Raw genomic sequence first — 15,443 nt, 5'->3', positions numbered from 1 at the left:
GTCCTCGGGGGTGTCTGGTCCCTCCAACCGCTGAGCCTTTCTGAGGTTCTGCAGGTGGTCTTGTGTCCCGATGGCTCCCCCAGGACAGCCAGGTTTCTTGCTATCTCTCCCTGAGCCCGGGCACGACTCTGTCACAGCTCCAGCTCTTGCCCACCTTCCCAGGCAGGGCCTCGCCTCATTCCTCTCCGAATTTCGGCTGGACTCAGCAGGACTCTGGCCAGGGGATCTGAGTCCATGTGCAGCGCATTCCTCAGATGTCCTTTTAGCCTTTGATGAGTTTGGATTCAAGGCTGGGGATGACAGCCAGTCATTTCTATATTTGGCGCATCAGAGCTAATCTCCCCTGCCAAAGATATCGTGGGATAATCTCCCCACCAAAGTTACCTGTCAATCACTGGGACAAAATACCTGACGCACACAACTCACAGGAACAAGTGTTTGTTTTGGCTTGTAGTTGGCTGGTCCCTTTGCTATGGGCCTGAGGCGAGGCAGAACACCATGGTGGCAGGGTGGGTGGAGCAAAGCTCTCCTCTCATGGCAGCCAGGAAGCGGAGAGGGACAGAAAGGCAGACAAGACATCTGTCCTTCGGAGGCACCCTCCAGTGACCTGCTTCCTCTATGGCTCCTTGAACTCACTGAGAGCTAACCCATTCGGGATCCTGTCATCTCCCGAGCTCCCACTTCTGAACACTGCTGTGCTGAGCATCAAGGCCTTGGTACAGGAATCTTGGGACATTGCGTGTTTGGGCCATGACAGGCAAATTCCTGCTGTAGTTACAGTGGAGGCCAACATGAATGTCCAAGGGAAGCCTACGCAGCCTCCTCTCCCTGCAAACCTTCCAGGACAGTCAAGGGCTGGGGACAGATGCAATGCCCGGCCAAGGCCAGTGCAGGTGTTGTTCCTCCGGTGTCCTTCAGCCTTTGATGAGTTTGGATTTCTCAGGTTCCACCCTGTGTCTTGGCTGAGTGTCTGCTGGCTGATGAACTATGTTGTATGGGCAATTCCCATCTTCAAGACCTGGACTCCCCTTAGTGGGATTCCATGATGCTCATAGGAGAAGAGGCCAAAGCCAGGGTGACCAACTGTCCTGTTTCGCTGGCACAGAGGAGTTTCCTGGAATGACGCAGGGTTTTTAGTCCTAAAACCAGAACAGTCCCAGGGAGAACCAGAATGGCTGGTCACCTTCCTGGGTGTGCTCGCATGGTTTAAAATGATTATCTCTCCCAGCCACCCCACCCCTGCACTTCTTTGCAAGACAGGTGGTGCAGACTTAGAGAGCTGGCTCTGGAACCAAGAGGCCTGAATGCAACTCTCAGCTCCAGGCCTCTCTAGCTGTGTGTCTTTGATCAAGTCACAGAACCTCTCCCTATCTCAGCTTTCCTAGCTATAAAATGGGAAGGATAATAAATTTCACCTCAGAGGATTAGTCAAAGGATGAAGTAACTTGGACAGGATGGTGTCCATAACCCAGAAACCTCACCAGCTGCAAAGAAAGAAGGAAAAAGTGTCTGCAGGGTCCAGGCCTGGTGGACATGAGCCACAGGACAGCAGTCTCAACCCACTGGATTTCGAAGTGTGGTGATCCAGTTAGTACTGACCTTTACCACGTCAAGCTAGTTCCTTGTAGATGTGCAGATGCCATCAGAGCATGAATAACTGGAAGAATGCTTTGCTTTTGCCTTTCCACAGTCTAACCTAGAATGCCTAAGTGAGCGGAGAACAATGAACAACTTCTGCTAGTCCATTGACCGAAGCAATGAGCAACAACTTACTATAAGCCTGGTCTTTGTCTTTCTATCTGTAAGACCAGACTTCCAGAATGCCACTCCTAGAATAGTCATTGGGGGCCATTGTCACTTGCGGTTCCTAGAAATTCCTTCTCTTAACCACTCCTGTGAGATTCTGGCAACTGCATACCTTGGAACAAATCTTCTCCTTGACATCAGCAAACTCACGTCTTCTACATTTCCCAGCTCTGGAAAAGCAGCTGCATTAGACGGCTTTCTGACACTGTAACAAATACTTGAGATGATCTAGTTACATAGAGAAAAAGGAAGTTGGTTGTAGTAGCAAATGCCTATATAATTCTAGCATTCTAGGAGGCTGAGGCAGGAAGGCTGAAAGGTCCAGCCCAGCCTGGGCGACTTAGTGCAATGCTGGGACACATCCATCTGCTCCTGCATGTGCTCTGCCTGTTTTGTCTCCTTCCCATCCCTCTTCCAACATGGATGCTGTCTGTTCAGTCTCAGGGAGCCTCCGCTGGGGCCCCATTTGGTGTCCCTGTCACAGGACTAAGCCCACAGGTGGAAGGGAGATTTTGTTGTTGTGCTCTCCTTGGATGAAGTCGGAGTTAGCAGCTCTCATCCAAGGGTTCCTGATGCTGCCACTGCCCAGGAGGGTTTGTCATGGAACTTAACCCTGTCCTTGAGCTCATAAGCCAGGTTCTTCCGATCCTTACCAACTTGTGTACGTGTGTGAGTGCAGAAAAAGCTTCCAAATGCCTGCTGACAGCAGATGGATGGGACCTGGGGACAACCTTCTCAAAAAGGGTGTGCAAGAATGAGCCCGGGCCCTTTTCAGCATGTTGTTCAAGCCCGATCTAAAATTGTTTGTTGGAGAATGGGCCAACAAGCTGTAGAAAAATCCAATGAGCCAGTGTATTTTGAAAAAATAAAACAAAGCAAAAAGACCTCTAATGATATGCAAGTGTGGAAGGTGTGAACTGTCGCCTTCCGCAGACACTGAAGCCATCCAGACAGTGGGGTTTGTAATCACCCCGTGGTGCTGACAATCCTGACCCAGGAAGCTGCAGGAGGGGCTGTTTCTATGCTCCCCCTCCTCACTTGTTCTGTCCACATGGATACAGCTTCAGCAGGGATTGCTTAGAAATGCACAATGCACACACATCCTTCTCTCACAAGGGGCAAAGGTTTTTAAATCTAGAACAAACAAGATAGTGAATACAACTAGAACGTACAGACTTAGACTTCTATGACAATCTACAGACTCTCAAACCCGTTCCCGGCATGATATCCTAAAATGACTGAAACCTGTTATACATTAACAAAAGGAAAAATAGCTTTAGATTGTCCTATAGAGGCTCTCACAGATACTCATGCAGACCAATTAGGCATTAAAAAATACTCCTTGAGCTGGCTGTGGTTGACCTAGACTCTTGGGAGGCTAACTGAGGAGAATTGTTAAATTTAAGGCCAGCTGTAGCCACATAGTGAGACAAAACAAAATGCCCTATTAGTTACCCTATTAGTTAAAGGGCTCTTCCCTAAAATCTAATTAAGTAGAACCTAGCCGGGCATAATGAAAATGCCTGTAATTCCAGCACTCCGGGAGGCTGAGGCAAGAGGCCCTCAAGTTTGAGCTTAGCCCAGACTATTCAGCAACTTAGTGAGATCTTGTCTCAAAAGAAAAAGAATAAAATTTTAAGAAAGAGAAGGGACTGGAGGCCTTTGATCCAATCAATAGTATGGGAAGATAAAATAGAAGGAAGAAAGGAAAGGAAGAAGGAAGGAAGGAAGAAAGGAAGAGAAAGAAAGAAAGAAAAAAAGAAAAAAAGAAAGAAAGGAAGGAAGGTAAAAGGGCTTAAACTGGGCCTTTGATGATGAATAATGGTGTTTAGATCTAAGTTCTATAAAGTATAAATCTTATATCATGCTTACAAGAGCCATGTATTTAAAGAGGATAACTTACAGTAGAATGCTTGCCCAGCTTATACTAAGGTCCTGGATTCAACCCCAGTACTGAGGCGGGGCCAAACTTAGGGCTGTGCAGTTGACGGAATTGCTTATGGATATGGAATAAATGGTCAAACGATTGACAGTCTACAGGGAAAGAAAAAAGTAGTAGGAAAGTAGCAAATTAAGAACCTAAATAAAAGTTGTGTTTGTTTACTTCTGTGTATACTCTTGTACATATGTGTGCATACATGTTTGTATATTGTATAATATAGCTACTGATAGGCTATGTCCATGCATGTATTTTTATATTATCTACATGGTACCAAACTGACTTAGCAATAAATATGTACTCACAAACTAAATAAAATGAATGCAAGTTATTTCCAAAGTTTCCATGACTTGGGAAATAATCTTAAGTAAATAAGGCAAGTTTAACACTTACTGTTTACTAATAATATTATAATAATATTAGTAAAACAGCTATAACTTCCAGTGAACAAGATACCTGACTAATTCACTCAGGGGATTTTTTGTTTTTTTGTTGGTTTTGGTACTGGAACCTCGTGCTTAGAGCTTTTGCTTAGGAGATGACTGCCTGCTGTACTCAAGCCTTGAAAATGGTTATCAGTCATTGATGATGACTAGGTAGATTTGTTCAGAGGCTCATAAAATTTCCATGAGCGCTTGATATAACTACTATGAATGGTATAACTACTAAGATGAATGTTTAGAAAAAAGTATACTTTTTTTAGAATTAAATTTTTATTTTAAAAAGAAGTAAAACAGAAAAAAAAGGATAGAAATGATACAGAATTTCAAAAAAGAAAAGGAAAAAAGTAGGGGGAAAAGTAGGGAATTAACACTTGGTATTTCAGGTTACAAAATCTAGATACAAAAATGATACGAACTGCTCTTTTTGATGAACTAAGAGATCAGTAGTATAGTTACCTGACATACATATACATACATAAATTTATATGTTTACCAACATACATATAATCTTTTCCTTTCTTCTTTTTTTCTAGCCCAGTTGTTCTGTTCTTTTGAGCGCTTCCTTTCCCTTTATTATAATTTATATTGTACATTTTGGATTTATTACTAAAGCATACTTTCAAAGCTTTTCTCGGTAGCTGAAAATCTAAAGGTAATGCTACACCAAGTTAAGTAATTTTCATTAGCTGTCTAAGGTTATTTCTAAATAAGTAAAAATACTCATGAGCAGTAATTTTGTCTAATTCAGAGGTCCTATAACTGAATGTGATGGGTTTGCGTCTCGGTCAGTGCAAAGCAACAGAGAGATCAAACAGTGGATACGGTTTTCTTGTGACAGAACACAGGGGTTATTTGCAAAGCAATGTTCTCCCTAAACAAAGGAATTTTAGTGGAGATTCTATATATATTCAATAGGAGGGTCTTTTTTTCTTTTCTTTTATTTTTTTGGTACCAGGGATTGAACTCATGATCTCATGCTTGCTTGTGCCACTGAGTTAAATCCTCAGCAGGAAGACTCTGATCATGGCTGTTTAAGGTCAGAGGTCATGCACAGAAAGGGAAGAGGCCACAGGAACACTTCTGGGCATCATCACTTCAGGCTCCCTCAGCCTGGACCTTCATTCACACTGAGCTACATCCATCCCAGCCCTTTTCAATTTTATAGGTTTACTTATTTATTTTTACTTTAAGACAGGGTTTTGCAAAATCACCTAGTGGCCAAGGCTGGGCTCAGACTCACCATCCTCCTGCCTCAGCTTCCCAGGTATGCATCACCACGGCCAGGCTTGGTTTAACATTGTAAGGAGCCAACGGTATTCTGAGTTGCCTAAAACCAGCAGTAGAGTGACTTGGTGACCCTAATCTCGAACAACCTTAAATCATCAAGGAGTGCCTCTCAAGCCTCCTCCTCCAGGGCTGCAAAGCCCTTGTCGTCCAGTTTGCTCAGACCCGACCTGGTCAGCCTGGAGCCTGAGTCCGCCTGGCTGCGGAGCTGCTCGCTGCTGCACTCGGTGCACGAACTGTAGGCCTCTGGTCTTCTGCCGGTGTCCCCCCTGCTGCACGGGGAGGAGGGTTCACTGCAGAGATCGCTCCACGGCCAGAGTGTCGAGCTTTGCTTTCTTAGCTGACGAAGATACAGTCGAGAAACTTCTGCACTCCGGTCTAGCTCCTGCACCAGCAGAAGTTCCTCTGCAGCTTGCAGGAAATGCTTTCCATGCTGTCCAGGCTGTGCTCCAAGTACACGGCAGTCACAGCTTGCCCTGTCGGGTTCCAGGCCTGTGTGGGGGCTGCACAGCAAGAGGGGCTAGTTGTCTGAATATGGGTTTAGCAATACCCGACACCTAGGGGGAAAGGTTTATTTAGCTCACAGTTTGTAGAGGTTTCAGTCCATAATGGGTCGGGTCCAAGGCAAGGCAGCATGGCAGAGGGGTAACTGTTTATGGCAGTTGAAGTCAGCAAAAGCAACAAGGGAGAGGAAGACAGGCCTCTTCCAGTCTCATACTGCGTCCAGTCTACTGCGATTAGGGCGGCGCCATGCCAAATCAGTGGGCTGCACCCTGAAACCCAGCACTGCACCACGAATCAATAATACACACTAGATTCAAAAAACCCTGTGACCGCATGAGGCTTTGGGGGAAATCTAGACACAAACCAGGAAGAAAACATAGTAAGAAATCAGTAATAATAAAAAGAATTGTAGGTATGAGGATGTATTTCTGGCAAAAAAAAGATATAAAGAATATCTGTTTGTGACAAAAATCTTGTATGATCAAAATGATAAAGAAAAAAAAAAGGAAAGTAAATTTTTGTCCCTAGGTAGAATATTAATGTGTATTAGAAAAAAAATAAACATTTAAGCAAGTTATATAAGGTTCATGCACAATGAACTTTATAAAAGAAATTTATATCTGAGCAGGATTAGTCAAAACCAAAGAGAATTATTTATAGTTTTTTAAATTAAGCCTTTATAAAGTAATGCAAAACAAAAATTCAGACATCTGTGTTAAAACATGGCTTAAAGTACTAATTTTTCCCTACTACAAATAGTGAAAAATTTTTCTTCACTTTAGGGTAAATTGTTTAGGGATTCTGTGGTTTTTTGCAATATCCTGAAGATAAAATCCGCTGGGGATTTCAACTTTAAGCAAGCATTGAGGTTGCTTCTTCCCTTCCGATTTTGTCAGAGGGTTATTTACTCAAATTGGAGTTGACTTTTATGGTGGTCCTGATGGGTACCAATGGTCCTTCCCACCTTAAACCATTTCCGGACTCCTCCTGTTGGGTACACATTGACTCTTGGACTCCAGCGTAATTCTTAGTTGGTGGTCTTCGGCAGTAGGGACAGTCCTGAGATCACGAGTTCAGCGTGTTCTTTTGCTGGACCCCACAGCCTGTTCATTCTTGCTTGCTTTCAGATACTTGTGTTTTGTGTAACCCCGCCATTTCAGTCCTGCTACTGAAACCAGAATTAGGGGTGGCCTGAAGACTGGGCATGACGCAGGAACTGAGCACCCTTGTGCAACCAAGGCCCGATGCACCCTGAGACACCTAATGCTGCCTGCAACTCAGCCCTCCTCACCCGCAGCCTCCTCTCCCTCCTATGTGGTACGTGACTGCCCAGGAATGAGCCTTCGTAGAGATAAGGAGGTTTTCCACAATTTGTTAACAATAATCAGTCATCACTGTTTTCAGTGAAAAGATCTGGATCAAAAGTGGGAGGTGAAAACATTAATAAACAAGGAGACTCTGCAGATTCCTTCAGGCTGCAGGACATGCTTGTGGGAAAGTTGTCCTGGCCACCCAGATTCTGAAGTCTCATGATCTAAGTAATTTTAATCACGAAGCATTTCATTTTAGTTCCTGGAAGACGTGCTGACACCACTGGAGTAGTAATTTGAAGAATGGGCCAGGTGTGGTGTCATAGACCTATATATAATTCCAGCACTCTCGGAATCTGAGGCAAGAGGATCATAAATTTGAGCCCAGTCTGGGCAACTTAGTCGAACAAGGAGACCTTATCTTAAATAAAAAAGACTGAGGATATAGCTCAGTGTGGAAGCTCTGGTTTCAATTCCTGGTATGGTATTGCCAAAGATTTTTGTTTGTTTGTTTAGAGAATGCCTTGCCTCGTTCCTATTTATCACCGTATCTGACTAGGAATGTGTAACATACATGCACATTACTGATCCATGCTAATTATTTTGAGGTACTAGGGTTGGACCCATGGGCACTCCACCACTGAGCTACATCCTTAGCCTTTTTTATTTTTTTGCCAGGCTGGCCTAGAACTCGGGATCCTCCTGCCTCAGCCACCTTAGTAAGTGGGGTTGCAGGCATGCATCACAATGCCCATTTGATGGTATTATATTTTTATTGCCAAAGCAATTATAACAAACAACTTGCGTAATTCTATATCAACACATTTTTAAGCTCAGACTCCTTGAATGTCATGTTAGACCACTGTTTCTGGGTAGCTAAAATAAATGCTTTCCTAGATTTCTTGGATTAAGTGTACCCCCTCTCTTACACATTTATGTCAGATGCTTTAGGCTGACAACCTAAACTCTGATGTCCCAGAATAACTTGGGTTATTTTGCCCAGAAGATTTTGCCTCTCAGAAGTGGGGAGAAGGGATTACAATCCATGTGAGGGTTTACTACTGCTGTCCTGTAATGCGGATCTGGTGTGACTGCTGTCTAATTGTCCTTAAGAGCAACTAAGTAAGAGCTTTGGTGTCCCAGGCCTCCTTGGAGTCTTGGAGTTTTCCAGCAAGGCTTTTCTCAGCAACCTCTGAAGGCTGAGGGGCACTGCTTTCCTCTTTCTCTGCCCGGCTTTCGCAGTGATATCTCCCTGCTCCTTCCAGAAGGCTGTGACTGGTGGAGAGAAGGGGGGGGGAGGGGGAGGGGGAAGGGGAAGAAGGGGGAGGGGGAAGGTGATATTGCTTTCCAGTTTAAGACTCTGAGCATCTTTCCAGCCTCAGCTGGGAGAGCCAGCTGGTCCCCAGCCTGGGAGAATACGCACGTTGTGGGAATGTGATGGCCGTGTCATTGGCAAGGCTGTCATGGGATCCAGGCAGTCACCTGGTCTGGCAGGGGAGATAGCAACATCCAGAGGAACTCCATGACCCCTCTGCCTGGGCGCCCACAGACATCTACGTGGCACAGCTACCAGCCAAAAAGAGTCAGAGGGAGGTCCAGGGTGTGTCCTCTGGGTGTGCGCTCTCTGAGAGCTATAGGAAATGCTTGTTTCAACAGAACATCAGGGAACTACAGTGTCTTTGAGAGGAGAAGAAAATCTTCCCCTGAGCTCAGCCCAACTATGGTGAGGGGTCCTCCAGGGATCCCTGCTGTCCAGGGTCATAAAGTCCCTGCCAGCCCTGTTGAGACACATTCTTGGCCCAGCCACCTCCACATGGAGTTAGTCTGAAAATTTGGTTCTTTCCAGATTTTCCTGGGAGGGAAGCTTGGCTCTGGCCTCCTGTGGACAGAAACTTCAGCAATTAAGGGTGTGAGCCCTTTCCTAAGAGGAAGAGAGACCCAGAAGGAGCACTGAGTTCCCTCCAGGACCTTTCCAGCTCTTCCCCCACTTCCCAGGCCAAGGTGGATCTGTACGGCCCTCCAGGGCTGAGGGTGAGCCCCAACCCCTTTCCCTGGGCAGCTCTGCTGTCCCAGGGCCCAGGAGCGTCCTCTGGGTCTTCTGCACCTGCCTACCAGACAGGAAGCTTGTGGAGGACTGTGGGGAGGCTGGAGGGACCCGGCAAGAAGGGGATTCGGCTTACATCAGCTACAGATCATTGGCAGGGTGAGCCAAGGGGCCCAACTAACCGCAAGGAAGGCTGGGAAAGGCCATCTAGCTGTGTGTCTGGAAGAGGACAAGGGTTTGGTGAAAGCTTGCCAAAGTCTGCTGCAAACTGGGATTTTTTTGTGGTATCTTCTAGTTTTTAAATACTGTCAAAAAATTCAATTCATAAAAAAAATTGTATGGGTTGAATAATACCTGTTCAACCAGGAATGGTGGCACATGCCTGTAATCCCAGCACTCAGGAGGCTGAGGCAGAGGATCACCATGAGTTCAAGGCCAGCTGGGGCTACATAGTAAGATACTATCTCAAAAAACAAAACAAAACAATTGTTCATTAACCATTTGGCCACAAGTTTGGCCACTGCTTGTGACTCTCGGTTAGAGTCTTACTTTACCCGAATGAGCTGTGGTTCTATAGAGACAGGCAATGATTCGTGAGATGGTTGATTTCTTTTATTCACAGAGTCCTTCAACAAACATCTATTGGACTTTGACTCCATGCCTGGCCCCGTATTAGCCTGCAAGGAAAGAAGATGATCAGAAAAACTTGAAGGAATTTTTACCTCTGGTAGAAAATACTTGTTTTGTTTTGTTTAAGAGTCTTGCTGTGTTCTTGAAACTAGCCACAAACTCACAATCTTCCTGCCTCAGCCTTCTGAGGCACAGAATTATGAGTGTGTGTTATGCCTGACAGACACAGTGTTTGATTTTAAAATTAAATTTTAGGTGCTGGGAGACAGCTCAGTGGTTTGTGTGAGGCCTGGTTTCAATCCCTAGTCTTGGGGGGGGGGCTCTGAAAAACAAAACGAATCCTGGAGGTTTTTGTTTTGTGTGTTTGTTTTGCCTGAGCATTCCATTTAGAAGTGAAGAATTCTAGGCTGGTCCTCAGGCTCCCCTCGGTGATCTGGGGATAATGGCGCCTGTCCTGCAGGGGACCAGCAAGCAAGAGCAGCACGGAGAAGAGTCTGGCATGCAGGGCTTTGCTTCCTGTTCTCAGGCTGCGCCTGGGGTGAGCCGGGGCTGATGACCTCACAGATGAGGCTTCCAGACGGTCCCTTAATCCTCAGCCAGCGTTTGCAGAATGTGACCCTGGGCCAGGCTCATGCTAGGGTCCGGCGGTGGGAAAGTCTGGCCCCGTGTAAGAGGAACTCCAGATGCGCGGACAGCTGCCTTCTGACCTCTCCAGTGCACAGGCAGAGGGAGGAACCCAGGCTCATTCCAGCACCACATTACAGGGATGACCAGGTCCATCTTCTAGGCAGCACCCACAAAGAAGCGTTAGCAGAGGTTTTGCAGGCCCTGGGTGGGGTGGGGGCTTGAGACCTCTTGGCCTGCAGAGAAGAAGTGAGTTCCCTCTCTCTTTCTTTTTTTCCTTTTTCTCTTTCTTTCTTTGTCTACTGCCTCCCCCCACCACCCCAAAACCAGGGACTGAGCCAAGGTCCCGTACCACTAAGCTATATTCCAAAGCTTTATTTTTTATTTTGAGACAGGGAGTCACTAAGTTGCATAATCTCAATTTTATGATCCTCCTGCCTTGGCCTCCTGAGTAGCTGGGATTAGGGCACATATTACCACCCCTGGCAGTTCCTGTGTTTCTAGCAGAGAACCAGACAGAGAACCACCTTGGTAGAGGAACAGGTTTTGTTCTTTTGTTTTTTCCCAGTGGTATTGAGAATTGGACCCAGGAGCATTTTACTACTGAGTTGCATTCCTAGCAATTTTTACTTTTAAGACAGTCTCACTGAAGTCGCCAAGTTGCCAGGCTGGGCTTCTGATCCTCTTGCCTCAGTCTCCCAGAGTGCTGGGATTACATACTAGAGGCAGCATGCCTGCAAGGTTTTCATTAGCTCAGGTGCAAAGGAAAAAGAAGGCTATGGGGGACAGGACACTTGGGGTATGGGGGTGCATGACTTTTATGGCATCTATGAGGCAGGCAGGGACCTGACCTCAGAGTCTTCACACGCTGAGGAAGAGTTTCTAAACGGCCTGTGCCATTCTCTCTCGTGTCCATGCAGCACGGCGCACTACCACCTTGTGTGTTTAAGTCTCCATCCTGGGGTGGGTTTTTTACTGTGCTAACAGTAAAGGTAACTGCAGGTTATTTAATGATTAGTCTGCCTATGTATTTGTCCCTTTACTACCTTAAATTTGTCCCTGGGAAATTCCCTAATTGGGCTTTGGAGCAGGGCAGATCACTCACCCCCTTCCCTCCCTGGCTTTGATTTTAATGATCTTGTGGGTTCGCTCTGGCTTTCTGTTATCTCTGCTGACTGTATAATGTTTGGAGGTTGAGCCACCCTCCTATCTCCTGCTGTGTTATCCTCATTTTATAGTCTTGAAGACTGTTCTACTTTTAATGTTGAAGTCCCTGGCATGTGTGTTCACCCCAGAAGACTGCAGGCTTGCCTAGCCCCAAGGAAAGGAGGAGCGTGGGGGTACAGACAGCTAACCTGTCCTGGAGGAAGTGGTGCTCGAGTGGAGGGGACGCTGGGGAGTCGGTGACCAGGCCCATCAGGGTGGGAGAACAGGGATTTCGTTCTGGGCAGTGTGGATTTGCCAGATTTCCCACGGTTATGGATTAAAAACTGGTGATCAACTTAGCACCAGCTGAATTAAATCAGTGTGGTGCTTTGTGTAGATGGGCCATCTGAGGAAAGTTGCCAGCATAAATAGAGACGTGGAGAAGAGCAAGGCATTGTGGGTTCTCCTAAGTGTTGTTGTTTTGAGCCATTGGTTCTCCTGGAGGAGCTCGTCATGTTGGCTTCCCCAGTATGGATTATTATCAGAGGAGCACAGGACCTTGTTGCTGAGAATGGTTGGGTTCACTTTGGGGGAGCTCTAGTCCTTACACTGAGCATAGCTTCCTGGCTCTGGAGGGGAAGATATGTGCCGTTTAATCTCCAGGAGACACTTGTCACGCTGGCTTCCTGGCATGTACTCAGCTGTTCTCATTGTCAGAGGAGCTCAGGACTTCACTGTCACTGAGGATGGCTGTGGTGCTTTTCAGGGCAGACCTGGTCCTTATTTTGAGTGTGACCTTTTGGCTCCAGTATAGAACCCTCAACTTACCAGCATAGCTCCTTCACCCCACTGGCACAGATTTTCTAGCTTCCACCACTAACCTTTGGGCCTTCCCAGCGTAGATCCACAAAACAGACTGGCAATGAGTCCCTGTTGTGGGCTCTAGACCTCCAGCTGGACTCATGGGAGGCTTGTCAGGGCTCTAGCTCTTCAGCTGGATTCATGCAGGACATTACTGTGGGATCCAGGCCCTTGGCTGAATAGTCTAGATCTTCAGTGTTGTGGACAAATTTTCTGGACTTTCTCATATGTAACTGCATGACTGTCATAAAATAATAATATAAATTCTGTGCCCTGAAACTGTTCTCTCTACAACTCTGAGTACAACACCTATGAACATCACAAAACTTAAACCTTAGAGCTGCTCATGTGTCAAATGCCTTCCAGGGACCCGAGAGAGATGCAGCAGAATGCACTTGGAATCACTTGCTTTTGTAGAATTTGCCAAATTCAGATATTGTAACTGTAATTGATGGAGAATGCTTCCTCTGGCCTCTCCAACTTCCCTCTCCACCGTACCGCCCCTCTTTTTGGGTGTTAATGGAGTGGTGGGGACATTTTTTGTGATGTAGCTAAGGAAGAGCTGCCATGGAAGAGCACCACAGATGGAAATAACAGAAGTCAAAATACACAGCGATGCTGACAACAAACTGATTAAGAAGTGATATCAGTTCAAAGAGGTTTTTGTTTTTGTCTTTGTCTTTTTCCTTTTTATCGGTACCCGGGATCAAACTCACGACTGCCTGTTTGCGAGGCAGGCGCTTATGCCACTGAGCTAAATCCCCAGCCCCAGTTCAAAGAGTTTTTAAAATTAATAATCAAAGAAATACGAAAAGTCTGGAAATCTCACAGCTTTTAGATGAGACACTCTTGAGAAATGGTTTTCTAATTTTGACAAGAATCCTAAAATTTTATGACTCTCCCAATAAAGAGCTGAGAAGCTGAGACTCTTCTAAAATGTCAACCATAGAAAAGTTTTGATCAAAATGCCAAGAAAAGACAAAATTAGTTTTTTTCTCTAAAGAAAGTGCCTGACAAAATCAAGATCCTATGAAGAAGTTATCCTAACAGTATACGGCCGAAATATAGAAATGAAATTGTTATAAATGCTATTGTCCCAATCATGTAAACAGTGATAGTTATGTAACCTAAAATGAATATTATGTAAGCTTACGTTTACAGTTACTATGTAACCTACCGCCTTGGACAGCACTGTTATTAGTAGCTGGGAACTCTTGATGATTCTGTTGCCAAACATGGGAGGGAAACTTGGGATCCTTACCAAACGAGACCAAGGAGTTAATACTCATTTCCTTCAATCCCCACTGGCACGGCAATCCTCTCCCTGACCCCTGACCGCTGAGCCTCTGCCCTGCATTCTTCCTGGGATGGGGAACTCACTCCTCTCCACAAGTCTCTACCATCATGGGTTGAAACTCTGGTTTGGGGAAGTTCTTCTGCTGAGCTGATTGTTAACTGCAGTTCTCCTTGGCTCCTGCTCTTGTACTGAGTCTGAACTGCTTCTTTCTATTTCACGATAGCACTGTAGACTTTGAGAAGGCGGCACTGGAGCACCCAGGATAACCAGACTTCCTTCAGCAAACCATCTTCTGGCTTGACTTCCAGAGTTCAGGATCCTTCTCATCTATATCGCAAAGATTTATCTACTTCTCTTAAATACATAAGGATAGTGCTCAAAACAGCTAACACACATGGGCTGCTTACTTCGCACAGGACCCTTAATCCCCATGGCAATCCTAGAAATGGGTCAAATTGTGAAGCCCAGCTCACGGAGGAGAGGATGGGGTCCTAAGAGGTTAAACAGGAAGCTAGCGTCCGGGTAGTGCGATCCAGCTTTCTGACATTAGAGGCCAGGTCCTCAGCCACCCCCACAGGGGCTGGAACGGGGGAATTCCAGTCTGTGTAGGCAAGAATGACATCTATTTTTTCTATAATTAGTAAAGGTCATTTATCCAGGAAGATTTTTTAAAAATTAATTTTATTGGTATATTTTAGATATATATAATGATAACATTCATCACGAGGAATGTGCACCCACGCATGATATAATCGTTTTTTACCCCATCCCCTCGCATCCCTTCCAGCCCTCTTCCCCTCCTTATTTATAAAAGCTTTGTTTCCATTTCTTTCTTCTAGTCTCTTTTTTCCATTTTCCCTTCCTTCTTCCCCCCCAGTCCCTTTCCCAGTTTCTCTTCCCATTTGAACATTTTGTTCCTATTTCCCAATGTCTATTATACATTCTGGTTTTTTTCACACCAGAGAAAAAATGCAGTCTTTAAACTTGTGTATTGGATCTATTTTACTTAAGAGTATAGTCTCAAGGGGCATCCTATCAGGAAGACTTGATAGTCATAATTATGTATGTGCCTAATAACATTTCAAAAGGTATTAAACAAGACTGGATAGAATTACTTAAAAATCAATAGAATTACAGGGGGAAATAGAGCCCACACTGACAGTTGATCTATGTCAAATATACTTAAAATTTTAAAGATTATCACAATGAAAGACTTATTGCTATTAATCCCCCTCAAAATACTCTCTGTCACTTCCAATATACTTATCCCATCATCCTGGCCACTTTGTGAAGCAGGTCTGGAGGTCCTCTTTAATGAGTGTCTTTGGTCCCATTATCATCCTTGCCTCACTGTCCTGAGTGGATTGAAAATATTTTCCATTCATGGTCATTTGGACTTTGGGAAGGAATCAGAAGTTGCACAATGTCAGATCTGGTGAATGATGTGGATGAGAAAACCCTGTAATATTTTTGTTTTTACAAGCCTGTTTTTCCATTGGTTGACACTCGGCAATAGCTTTTGCTCTGTGTGTGTGTGTGTGTATTAAAATCGCAT

General features: G+C 45.2%; 1 protein-coding gene across 2 annotated transcripts in view; it reads left to right on the top strand.

The window, feature by feature from the left end:
* The first annotated feature begins 9,222 nt into the window (after positions 1-9,222).
* Positions 9,223-15,443, top strand: part of Ccn5 (cellular communication network factor 5) — a 46,191-nt gene continuing 39,970 nt past the window's right edge. For both annotated transcript variants that reach the window (XM_063248288.1, XM_063248286.1), the window contains exon 1: positions 9,223-9,489. The gene's annotated coding sequence lies outside the window, so the exon portion shown is untranslated. The remainder of the gene's footprint in view (positions 9,490-15,443) is intronic.

Source organism: Cavia porcellus, unplaced genomic scaffold (genome assembly GCF_034190915.1).
Source record: "Cavia porcellus strain 051 isolate PalLab524CR breed Dunkin Hartley unplaced genomic scaffold, mCavPor4.1 scaffold_5, whole genome shotgun sequence".
In the NCBI taxonomy this organism is placed as follows: Eukaryota; Metazoa; Chordata; class Mammalia; order Rodentia; family Caviidae; genus Cavia; species Cavia porcellus.
Note: the sequence above shows the minus strand (reverse complement) of the source record. Positions and strands in the feature narration are given on the sequence as shown.